The 12,280-nt window shown below is 41.3% G+C and overlaps 1 protein-coding gene across 5 annotated transcripts in view; it reads right to left on the reverse strand.

The window, feature by feature from the left end:
• Window positions 1–10,347, reverse strand: part of BCLAF3 (BCLAF1 and THRAP3 family member 3) — a 60,911-nt gene extending 50,564 nt beyond the window's left edge. For 4 of the 5 annotated variants that reach the window (XM_041741820.1, XM_041741821.1, XM_041741817.1 and 1 more), the window contains exons 1-2: window positions 10,211–10,347; window positions 7,889–8,050 (exon numbers count right to left, since the gene is read on the reverse strand). The gene's annotated coding sequence lies outside the window, so the exon portion shown is untranslated. The remainder of the gene's footprint in view (window positions 1–7,888; window positions 8,051–10,210) is intronic. The other variant, XM_041741818.1, reaches the window with a different exon arrangement.
• Between the last annotated feature and the right edge of the window lie 1,933 nt (window positions 10,348–12,280).

The raw sequence follows: 12,280 nt of genomic DNA on the forward strand, positions 1-12,280 counted from the left end.
CAGATAATAAAATCGTCTAGATGCCTGAGTGGCTCAGTCTGTTAAGCGTCTGACTCTTGGTTTTGGCTCAAGTTATGAGCTCAGGGTCACGAGATCAAGCCCTGCGTAGGGCTCTGTGCTGGGTGTGGAGGCTGTTTGAGATTCTCTCTCTCTCTCTCAAATAAATAAATAAACAAAATCTTTTTAAAAAGATAAAATACTCAACACCTCTGGGTAAAAAGAATAAATAACTTATAAATCCAAACAAGTCAGACTAGCATCAGATATTTCAAAACTAATATATAAAGCAAGGCAACAATGGATCACCATTTAAATTTAAAAATAAAATAAAATCAATGAAAGTAAGTGTGAACCAAAGATTTTATATCAGTCAAGCTATCCTTCAAATATCAAGACTAAAGAAAAAAAAAAACAGTTTTTAGTATACAAGAACATAGGGAGTTCCTGCACTTAATTAGCCCTTTCTGAGAAATCTACTAGATAGAGGATGAGCTACATCCAACCAAATTATGAGTGAGAAAATATCAGTAAAGGACCAATAGTGGGATGCCTGGGTCACTCATTGGTTGAGCGGCTGCCTTTGGCTCAGGGTGTGATCCTGGGGTCCTGAGACTGAGTCCTACATCGCGCTCCCTGTGGGGAGCCTGTTTCTCCCTCTGCCTATGTCTCTGTATCTCTCTCTGTGTCTCTAATGAATAAATAAATAAAATCTTAAAAAAAAACAAGGTCCAATGGTGAGCATTAAAAATATGTAAATGTACATATAAACCATTAAAATAAAGAGGGGGATGAAGATGAAAGACCAATGTAAAATTGTGGCACACTGTGACAAAGTAGAAAAACTACAACTGGGATCCTTGGGTGGCGCAGCGGTTTGGCGCCTGCCTTTGGCCCAGGGCGCGATCCTGGAGACCCGGGATCGAATCCCACATCAGGCTCCCGGTGCATGGAGCCTGCTTCTCCCTCTGCCTGTGTCTCTGCCTCTCTTTCTCTCTGTATGACTATCATAAATAAAAAAAAAATTTATAAAAAAAAAAAAGAAAAACTACAACTAAAAAATGGGAGAAGAGACATGAAAAGAAAATAGTGGTAAAAATTAAATGTTGTATAGTCAATAGATGGGTTTAGAGGATACTAAGGGAGAAAACCTAATAAATCAGATATTAAGAGATTATACAGGGACACCTGGGTGGCTTAGCAGTTGAGCGTCCACCTTCAGCTCAGGGTTTGATCCCAGGATCTGGGACTGAGTCCCACCTGGGCTCCCTGCGGGGAGCCTGCTTTTCCCTCTACCTATGTCTCTGCCCCCCTCTCTCTGTCTCTCTCATGAATAAATAAATCTTAAAAAAAAAGAGGTTATACAAATCAACACACAGTGCTGGGACAACTGGACACTCACAAGCAAAACAGTGAAGTTCAACTCTACCTCACATCATATACAAAAATTAAATGAAAATGGATCAAAGACCTAAATGTGAGAGCTAAAAAACTATAAGAGGAACATAAAGTAAATAATAATTTTTGTGACCTTGGGTCAGATATTACTTTATTTTTTTAAAAGATTTATTTATTTATCTATGAGAGAGAGAGAGACAGGCAGAGACACAGGAGGAGGGAGAAGCAGGCTCCATGCCAGGAGCCCGACCTGGGACTCAATCCCGGGACTCCAGGATCATGCTCTGGGCCAAAGGCAGGTGCTAAATTGCTGAGCCACCCAGGGATCCCCCCACCTTTTAAAAGATAGATAGATAGATTGACTGACTGATTGATTATTTATTTATTTATTTAGACAGAGAGAGAGAGAGAGAGAGAGAGACAGGCAGACACACCCAGGAGGGAGAAGCAGGTTCCATGCTGGGAGCCCGTAGATATTACTTTAAAACACAGGCAATAGGGCAGCCCCGGTGGCTCAACGGTTTAGCATCGCCTTCACCCAGGGCCTGATCCTGGAGACCCGGGATCGAATCCCGTGTTGGGCTCCCTGTGTGGAGCCTGTTTATCCCTCTGCCTGTGTCTCTGCTGCTCTCTCTCTCTCTCCCTGTGTCTCTTAAAATAAATAAATAAATAAATAAATAAATAAATAAATAAATAAATAAATAAATATTTTTTAAAAACACAGGCAATAGGAGGAAAAAAATAGATAAATCAGGTGTCATCAAAAATTAAAATGTTTACACTGTAAAGGGTTCTATCAAAAAAGCAAAAAGGAAACCCACAGAATGGGAGAAATTTTTTTGCAAATCATATCTGATAAAGGATTGTATCTAGAACATACAAAAAAACCTCTTACAGGGATCACTGGGTGGCGCAGCGGTTTAGCGCCTGCCTTTGGCCCAGGGCGCGATCCTGGAGACCCAAGATCGAATCCCACGTCTGGCTCCCGGTGCATGAATCCTGCTTCTCCCTCTGCCTATTTCTCTGCCTCTCTCTCTCTCCCTGTGTGACTATCATAAATAAATAAAAAATTAAAAAACTCTTACAATTCAATAATAAAAGACCACCCAATTAAAAAATGGGCAAAGGAGCTGAATTAACATTTCTCCAGAGAAGGTATACAGATGCCCAATAAGCATGTAAAAAAGATGTTCAACATCATTACTCATTAGGAAAATGCAAATCAAAATCATGAGATACCACTTCACACTAACTAGATGGTTATAACAAGTGTTGAAAGGATGGAGAGATAAAGAAAACCTCATACATTGCTGGGAGGGGTGGACATAAAATGATGTGGCAGCTTGGGAAAATAGTCTGGCAGTTCCTTTAAAAATTAAACACAGAGGGACACCTCAGTGGCCCAGTCAGCTGAACATCCAACTCTCTTTCAGCTCAGATCATGATCTCAGTGTTCTAAGAGAGAACTCTGAGTTGGGCTCTGCTCTCAGCACAGTCTGCTTGTCCCTCTCCCTCTGCTCCTCCTCCCACTTGTGTGCTTGCTCTCTCTCTCTCTCTCTCTCTCCCTCAAATAAATAAATAAAATCTAGGGGATCCCTGGGTGGCTCAACGGTTTAGCGCCTGCCTTCAGCTCAAGGCGTGATCCTGGAGTCCCAGGATCGAGTCCCGCATCAGGCTCCCTACATGGAGCCTGCTTCTCCCTCTGCCTGTCTCTGCCTCTCTCTCTCTGTGTGTGTCTCATGAATAAATAAATAAAATATTGAAAAAAAATAAAATCTAAAAACATCTTTAAAAAAGATTAAACAAGGGCACCTGGGTGGTGCAGTTGGTTGGACATCCAACTCTTGGTTTCCGCTCAGGGTTTGAGCTCAGGATCGTGAGATGGAGTCCCGTATCAGGCTTTGCACTCAGTGTGGAATTTGCTTGGGATTCTCTCTCCCTCTCCCTCTGCCCCTCCCACTCATGCGCTCGTGCTCTCTCTCTCTCTCTCAAAACTAAATAAATAGGGGATCCCTGGGTGGCTCAGCAGTTTAGCGCCTGCCTTTGGGCCAGGGCATGGTCCTGGAGTCCCAGGATCAAGTCCTGTGTCAGGCTCCTGGCATGGAACCTGCTTCCCCCTCTGCCTGTGTCTCTGACTGCCCCCACCCCTCTCTGTGTCTGTCATGAATATATAAATTTTAAAAATCTTTAAAAAAAAAAAAAAAACTAAATAGGGCAGCCCTGGTGGCTCAGCAGTTTAGCGCTGCCTTCAGCCCAGGGCGTGATCCTGGGGACCCGGGATGGAGTCCCATGTCGGGCTCCCTGCATAGAGCCTGCTTCTCCCTCTGCCTCTGCCTCTGTCTCTGCCTCTCTCTCTCTCTCTTTCTGTGTGTGTGTGTGTGTGTGTGTGTATGTGTGTCTCATGAATAAATAAAATCTTTCAAAAAAATAAAAAAACCTAACTAAATAAATCTTTTAAAAAAATTTAAACAGTTACTATATGATCCAGCAATTCCACTCCTATATATATAACCAAGAGAAATAAAAATATATGTCCATACAAAAACTTATACATAAATATTCATAGCAGCATTAGTCATAACAGCTAAGAAGTAGAAACAGTCCCACTGTCCATTTAGAGATAAATGAATAAACAAAATGTGTATACCCATACAATTGAACATTATTTGGCCATAAAAAGGAATGAAGTACTAACACATGGTCAAACAGGAATGAATCTTGAAATCCTTATGCTAAGGGAAGGAAGCCAGTTACAAAAGACCACATATTGTATGATTCCATTTATATGAAAGGTCCAGAATAGGCAAATCCACAGAAACAGAAAATAGACTGGTGGTTGCCTGGGTGGGGTGGTGGGGTGGTGGGGTGGTGGGGCCCTGGGGGAACAGACACAGGATTTCTTTTGGGGATGATGAATATGTTTTAAAACTGGAGTGTGATAATGGATGCACAACTCTGAATATACCAAAAAACACTGAATTGTGCACTTTTAAATGGGTGAATTGTGTGGTATGTTAATTATATTTCAGTAAAGATGTTACCAAAAAAGAAAATATCAACTGACAAAAATTTTGTACTAAATAGGAACCCAGCATTTACAAATGTAAAGAATTCCCCAGGAAAGCCTTTGCAACAAAGAAGCCACAATCTCAGCCCAGAACTGCACCAAGTCAGAGCCCACAGAACAAGAGGGTGATCAGCAAATCAGAGGAAGCCAAACCTGAGGAGACCAGAGGATGGATTATGCTTTTGGATACAGAGGCTAGGTGTTATGGTCAGGTTTTCAATGAGGAGGAGCTAGAAGTGGATAAAGAATCTCACTATTTCCTATATCATTAACCTACTTTTACTTCATGAATACAATGTATTTTTTTTCACACACACAAAAGATTAAATAAACCAACAGGGGAGTAAGGGCATTTATAAAGGTATAAGGACAAAGGTCAACCATAAGAACAAAAATACAAAACTTGCTAAATGCCACCCCCCCCAATGTTTTAATAAAAGAGCAAAAAATATACCTCATAGCCAGCAATGAAAAGAAATAGCAAATATAACAAAATATTATGATAAAGTTGAGGCCAAATATATCAGTCCTAATAATAAATGTGAATGGGCTTAACTCACCTAATAGGTTTATTATAATAAAAAATTTCAATTTGGCTCGTAAAACAAAACTCAAGGAGTTGTACAAAAGACACATCTAAAACAAAGTGATGTTGAAACATTAAAAATGAAAGGATGGCCAAAAATGAAAGGCAATTGGTAACAAAAGGAGAGCAGGGTGGCATTTCTGGGATTAGGCAAAGAATTCAAACCCCAAAGCATTCATCATGACCAAAAAACAAAGACAAAAACAACAAATTTTAATGCTGAAAGCCATAATCTATGATTTAGACAGAACATACAAAAATACACATATTTACATAAATATAACATAGGAACCACCTTTATGAAACAAAAACTACTTGAGATGCAAGGAGACAGTTATATACACACTAATAACAGAAGTCTTTATGCACTCCTAGTGGTATATTAGACAATTCAGTGGTCCAAAAATAAGGAGATAGAAGATCTAAACAGCATAATCAATAGAATAAATCTTAAGGATATTTATCAAACTCTACGCTCTGATACTAGAGAGTATACACATTCGTCTCTCGTGCCCATGTCACATTCACCAAAAGTACTCATATTAAATCACAAAGAAAACATCAGTGACTGCCATGAATAGAAATATTACAAATATCCTCTGATCATAATGTAATAAAGCCAGGATTTACTAATAAAAATAACAGAAAAGCTCTTCCACCTAGGAATTTAAAAACTTCCTATTAAATAACTGAGTATCTTATAACTGAAATTATAGATTTTTAAAGAAATAATGACAAGAGCACTACATAGCACATTCTCTGGGATACATTTAAAGCAATGATCAAAGGGAAATTTGTTGCTCTAAACATATTTATCAATAAAAATGAAATAATGCAAATAAGTTCATTTCCAAGGCTTAAAAAAACCTAAAAAAAAAAAAAAAACCAAGGTAAACCAAAAGAAAGCACAAGGAAGGAAATAATAAAGATAAAAACAGAGGATGAGAATAGAAAACTAGATCTAAGTAATAATATAAAATTCTGTAGTTTTTGAAAAAAATAAAATACATAAACCACTAGATAATGTGATTAAGAAAAAAGGGGGGAAAACAAATATACAAAAATAAGACAGACTGAGGGAGAAACCAACCATTGAAATAGAAGAACAAATTTTAAATCATGAGAGATTACTGTGTAGCTCTCTACCTACAAAATTTGAAAACCCAGATGAAAGAGATAATTTGCTAGAAAAATACACAGTACCAAAATTTACCCCATTAGAGTCAGAAAGCTTAAACAGCTAAGCAAAATAAGTCAATTAAAGAAAGATAAATACCATATAATTTCATTTATATATAGAATTCAGGAAAAAAAAATAGATGAACATATAGGAAGGGGGAAAAAGGGAGAGAGAGAGGGAAGCAAACCATAAGAGACTCTTAACAATAGAGAACAAACTGAGGGTTGATGGAGAAAGGTGGGTGGGGGGTGGGTTAAAGGGGCCGTGGGTATTAAGGAGGGCACTTGTGATGAGCACTGGGTGTTATATGTAAGTGATAAATCACTGAATTTATTCCCGAAACCAAAAAATAAATTAAGTAACAAACTTTAGTTTTTACAGCCTAGAAAAAAAGGAAAGCTTAAACAGACCAATTTTCATAGAAGAAATAAGGAAATATCCTTGAAAAAGCATCAGGCACAGATGGTTTCACAGGATAATTCCACCAAACCTTCAAACACCAGATAGTCTCAATGCTCTATAAATCATTCCACACCTCGTGTATCATGAAAAGGACCAAGCCTATAAGAACATCAACTTTTTAAGGAAGACTAGCCAGCCAAGGAGATAGAGAAGAAACATCCTTTGAGGAAGGAGAGAACCCTAGAGCATAGAATCTCATAAACTAAAGAATATTTCAAGAAAGGAGACTAATGACAAAAGCTACATAGAGATCCACATGGCTACAGAACTAAGTGGAAGGGAAGGAGACTTAAGAAAGCCAATTATTAATGAGTCCTTCTAGGGGCACCTGACTGGCTCAGTCAGTGTACCATGTGACTCTTGATCTCAGGGTTGCAAGTTCGAGCCCCATGTTGGGTACAGAGATTATTTTAAAATAAAATCTTTAAAAACAAAACAAAACAAACCCAACTCCTAACAGGCTGACTGGAAGAGGAAAAAGAAACTGGGTTGTGGCTGGGTAACAGCAGTCTAGGGAGAAGGTTTATTGTTGATAAGGAGGGACTATGTGCCTGGCACCAGAGATATAACATAGAATGACAGACATAGTAGAGATGAACCTAGGTCCAATTAATTGTTTCCTTTAATTCCTTAATGCAAACTCCAAATAACGTAGTCAATTTCTCTCAGTATCCCACATTTACATATTACCTTCAATGGTCCATACTGAGTTTTTATCAGCAGTCATATTTTATGTTAATTTATTTTTTAAAATAAATTTATTTTTATTGGTGTTCAATTTGCCAACATATAGAATAACACCCAGTGCTCATCCCATCAAGTGCCCCGCTCAGTGCCCGTCACCCAGTCACCCTATTTTATGTTAATTTAGCAAGCATTACTAAGTGCTAATGACTAGTAGGAGGGAGGCACACAAAGTTGCAAAGGAACTAGTTTCTTTTTCCTCAAGATGCTAAGTTTTCAGTGGATAAGAATGAACATGAGTGCTAGTATTTATTGGTTCACTAAGCGTCTTGCAAATAATATCTCATTTAATCCTCACAACAAACCTCAAGGAAGTTGGAATTAACCTCCATTTCATAGGTGGAAAAAAAAAGCCTCAAAAAAGTTAACCAATCTGCCCCAAGTGAAGGACCTGAAACCAGAATCCAGATTCTCAGACTCAAATACTAACATTTCCCCAACTCGCAATTCCTACCTTCAGAAAGATGACCCTGAAGAGACTGCCTGGTCATTTGTGCAGATGCTCGGTCAGCAGAATTGGACTTTAGCACACTTGAGAATAGTTGACATCCTGCATCACATCTAAAATTGCCGTCTAAATTTGGAAAGCAGCTTTAGCTGCCTGAGCATTCTGTAGCTGTAGGGCACAAAGACTATGTTTTATTTATCACGATTTCACGGATTATATTTTATTTAGCTTTATATTTGTCCCCCTCAGCTTTATATACCGTGTCTTTAAATATATGCTCTTTCAATATTTGTGCAGATGCATCCATTCATTTACCTAATTTCATAACTGAGAGCATTCTGAATATAATTTAGAAAAGTAAAAAAACCTTCAAATTTAATAAGTGAAAGAGTGTGGGGCAAAGGTATCACAGAATGGCTTTTATGAATTCAGAAATCTACTTTAAAAAATCAACATGCTTTTGTGCTCTGAAATTTTTACAATATGGCAATAATCGGCAACAAGACAAAGTATGTTTAAATGCACCTCCCATAAATCCCATTCGACCCTTAAAATAACCACTCTGTAATACAGGTAAGGCAAATGCACCATAATATCTAGTCTAGAGTTGAGGAGATTCTCCCTTAGAAAAGATAAGTGATTTGTTCAAGGAATCAGAGATACTGGATTTCAAGGAACCCCTGAGTTCAAATCTCTTGTCCACTCTATGATGCCTTTGCCTCACCTGGATAACACTTCCTTACTAAACCAGTAAAATGGAATAAAAGATGAGAAACCGAATTGCTATCAATAAATTTTTTAAAAAGTGAGTTAGAGAATGCTAATGGTACTTGGTTGGAGAGAACATAAATGGCCCAAAAGTGATCCTGCAGAAATCCTTTAAATGTTGCCTTTTGCTAGGGTGTAGAAAAAGACACTCACAGATTGTTGGTGGGAGTGCAAAATAGCACATCCCTTCCAGAGGGAAACTGAGCAATTTACATTTAAAAAAAAACAAACCCAACAATTCTATAATCTAGGAATGTACACTAGAAGTAATCACGGGTGTGCAGATTTTACATTTCTTCAATAATGTATTTAAGTAGTGAAAATGGAATAACCAACTAAATAAATCATTACAGCCATGTAATGGCATGCTATGAAGTCAGAAAAAAAATGGTTACAAAAGAGAATCCACGTTAGAAAAATCCATACACTCATATCTGCACAAAAAGAGAATGGAGATATATATGCAGTAACCATATTCATAATGGTTACTTGGACTGGTGAAACTATCTTCTTCATATGGTTTTGCGTATATTAGAAATTTTGTTAGTAAATGTATTATTAAATGTTTCTATATAAAATATTTCTAAAAAGACCTTTAAAGGGGGGGGGGCTGTGAAACAACAGCAGGGGCTTTCAACAGAACGTTTTAGTAGCCGTTTTAAAAGTACCATTAAAAAATAACCCTTAATAAACACTGCTATATCATAACAATTAAAATACCATTGAAAAATAAAGCACTCATTATGAATCCCCACCAAAATCTTTTCTTTCCAAAGTCTCATTCATCCCAGTTCTCTTTCAGGAAAATCCTAAAAAGGTTGCTGGGCCAGAAGTCTGACAGACCTTCGAGATTTCTACCTGTGGTTTTTACTTTGTTACAGAAAAGAAAAGCGATCACCTAGGAGGCAGCTCAAAAAGGACCCCGGCAGGAAAATATTTGGGAGAATAAGTTTCTCTCCGGTTTCTTTTCCTCCCGATTTACCGACAGGACAATCCTGACAGTGACTGGCCCAGTTTCCTAATACACCTTAGAAAGAGCACACGGAGATGCGGCAATTTTCAGGATACGTTTCTAAAAACACAAGTTTTACTTTGTAAAGCAGGATAAAGAGCATCCTTCACGACTCCTGGACGCTACCAGAAGAAGATGCCGCTGCGCGGCAGGAGAGCCTCCGGAGGACAAAGCAGGGTCTCCTCGGCTCGGGTTTCTCAGGCTAGGCGTCCAGGTTCGCCTCAGGGACAAGGGCACCATCCCTCAACACCAACCCCCTGTCCCCATGACAGTCGCCCCGAAAAGTCGGGGCCCCAGGCTGCCGGACGACGGGGAAGGATTAGGGCCACGGCAGCAGGTGCTCAGGTCAGGTCGCCGCGCCCGAGTTGGCACTGTCCCAGTGGCCTGGGGCGGTGGGAGGGGAGTGGTCCCCAGGGAGTCCAAGACCAGCCGGAGCATCCTCCCCACAGCCCTCCCCACCGCCCCAAGACCGCCCCTCCCGGGCGACGGACACGCCCTCCCTGCGGGCCGGGGCCTCCTCGCCCCGCCCGCCCCCCAGGACCGCTCACCCGGCCGGGAAGTCACTGCCGCCGCCGCCAGCCCCTCAGCCGCCGCCGCCGCCGCCGCCCCGCCGCCAGCCCCTCGGGCCTCGCCCCTCACACGGCCGCCACCTCCCACAGCAGAGGCACCACAGCTACCACCGCCGAGCCACGGGACCCGGAACCACTTCCTTCCGGAACCGCCTCGCCCCGCCCCCACCCCGGACCCGCCCACTGTCCGCGGCTCGCGCTGGCCCGCTCTTCCACCGACCCCTGCTCTCAACTCCTTCCCCGCGAGGGTGCCCCGCCTGGGCTGCTCCGGCCAGAGCGCCTGCGCCCTCTGCCGGGCATTCCCACATCTGCCGCTCTGTCCAGAGCGCATGCGCCGTCTGTTGCCAGTCCGCCGTAGGGGGCGGGGGGGCGGGAAGCAATGCACGAGGCTTTCCAGGACCTAGGATCCAGGGGGTTGGAGCTCATCCCTCAGCCAGCGCCAGGAGCTTGGTCCCAGGGCCTTCCAGCCTTGCACACAGTAGGCAAAGGTGGCGGGGCAGATGAGCCCCAGCTTTCCAGCTCCTGCCTTGGCCCTCGAGGCCCTTCCAAAGCCAGCCCACCTTCATTTGTACCTCTGTAGCCTCTCCCTGCCTGCACAATCTCTAACCATTCTCATGGCCTCAAATTAAGTTTCCACCCAGAAAACGAACCCCCCCCCCCCCCGGAACTCCCAAATAGGTTAACGGTACGAACATCTCCCCACCATCCAATTCAAAATACTGACTCATTTTCGTTTGCTCTCTTGATTTCTCTCCTCCCCCACTCCATCCATCTGCCCCAAAGGTACTTATCTCCTCACTCTTGGAGCTTTCTCACTTGACACTTTAATTTTTTTTTTTTTTTTTACCCCTTGCAAGATTTCTCTTTCAGAGTCCACCTCATCTGGTCGTATCATCTTTTACCCTCCCGTGTCACTGTCAGCTGATTGCGTTAGAATTTTCCTCTCCATCTGAATTGAATTGCAGCCATCATCCCAATGAGTCCAGCACCCATGATTGAGCCACGTTTCCTTAATTTCCTCATCCCAGATGACTTCACCTCTACTTTATCCACCCATTCCCAGGCACATATTCTAGAAAATCTAGACATTCATCACTTTATACTGCTCCATCTCTAAAACCTTAAGTGTCCAATTTCTGTTTATTTGGACTCACATCCTCATCCTTGCAGTCCTATCTCTCCCTTATTCCCAGTGTACTTGTTCTTCAAAGACCAGAGAGTTCTCACATCCCCTGAATCTTCTCCCTGACTTAAGTTCATGGCTTTTAACTTCAATCACTCTTGTAAGCAGAACCTCTGGAATTGTCCTTTGACACATCAAAATGATCAAACAACCACCTTTAAACACTCCAGTTATCTGCATTTTCCATGTCTACATCTGTATTTTCAAGTACTGCTTGGGAAGAAAAAGTCACACAACTATAACAGAATGATGTCACTACAAGTTTATGGATACCCGCTAGAACCTTGGTACCTCTTCTATATGACCTCTCTCATTTCCAATAATTGCTGTTATCAACTCTTACCACTCTCTTTAAGCCCCACAGCAATGATCATTTTCCTCTCTTTATACATGATATTGCTTCCTGCTTCCCAAAGTCCTCAGCATAATATATAAGGCCTTTCATTATCTGGTTCATACTTCACCTCTCTAGCCTTCTGCTCGCTTGTACTCAGTGTTCTGGCTGTACTGAAGTGTTGCAGTTTAAGACAAAAACTGCTTTTGCTTCCACTCCATTGCACGTATTGTCCCATCTGCCTGATTAGGAGGTGTGAGACCTTTTTATCTGCATATATATGGCTTCAGTCCAGGAAGGTTTTCTTCTACCTTCAAGAACTGTTTCTGCTCCATTTGTTCTGGTCTTTTAGGAAAAGCAATTATCTGTGGTGGTTCTCTGTTTTACCATTTTTAAAAAAGATTTTATTTATTCATTCATAAGAGACACAGAGAGAAAGAGGCAGAGGCAGAGGGAGAAGCAGGCTCCACGCAGGAAACCCAATGCGGCACTTGATCTCGGGACTCTGGGATCACACTCTAGCCAAAGGTTC

Source organism: Vulpes lagopus, chromosome X (assembly GCF_018345385.1).
Source record: "Vulpes lagopus strain Blue_001 chromosome X, ASM1834538v1, whole genome shotgun sequence".
Lineage (NCBI taxonomy): Eukaryota > Metazoa > Chordata > Mammalia > Carnivora > Canidae > Vulpes > Vulpes lagopus.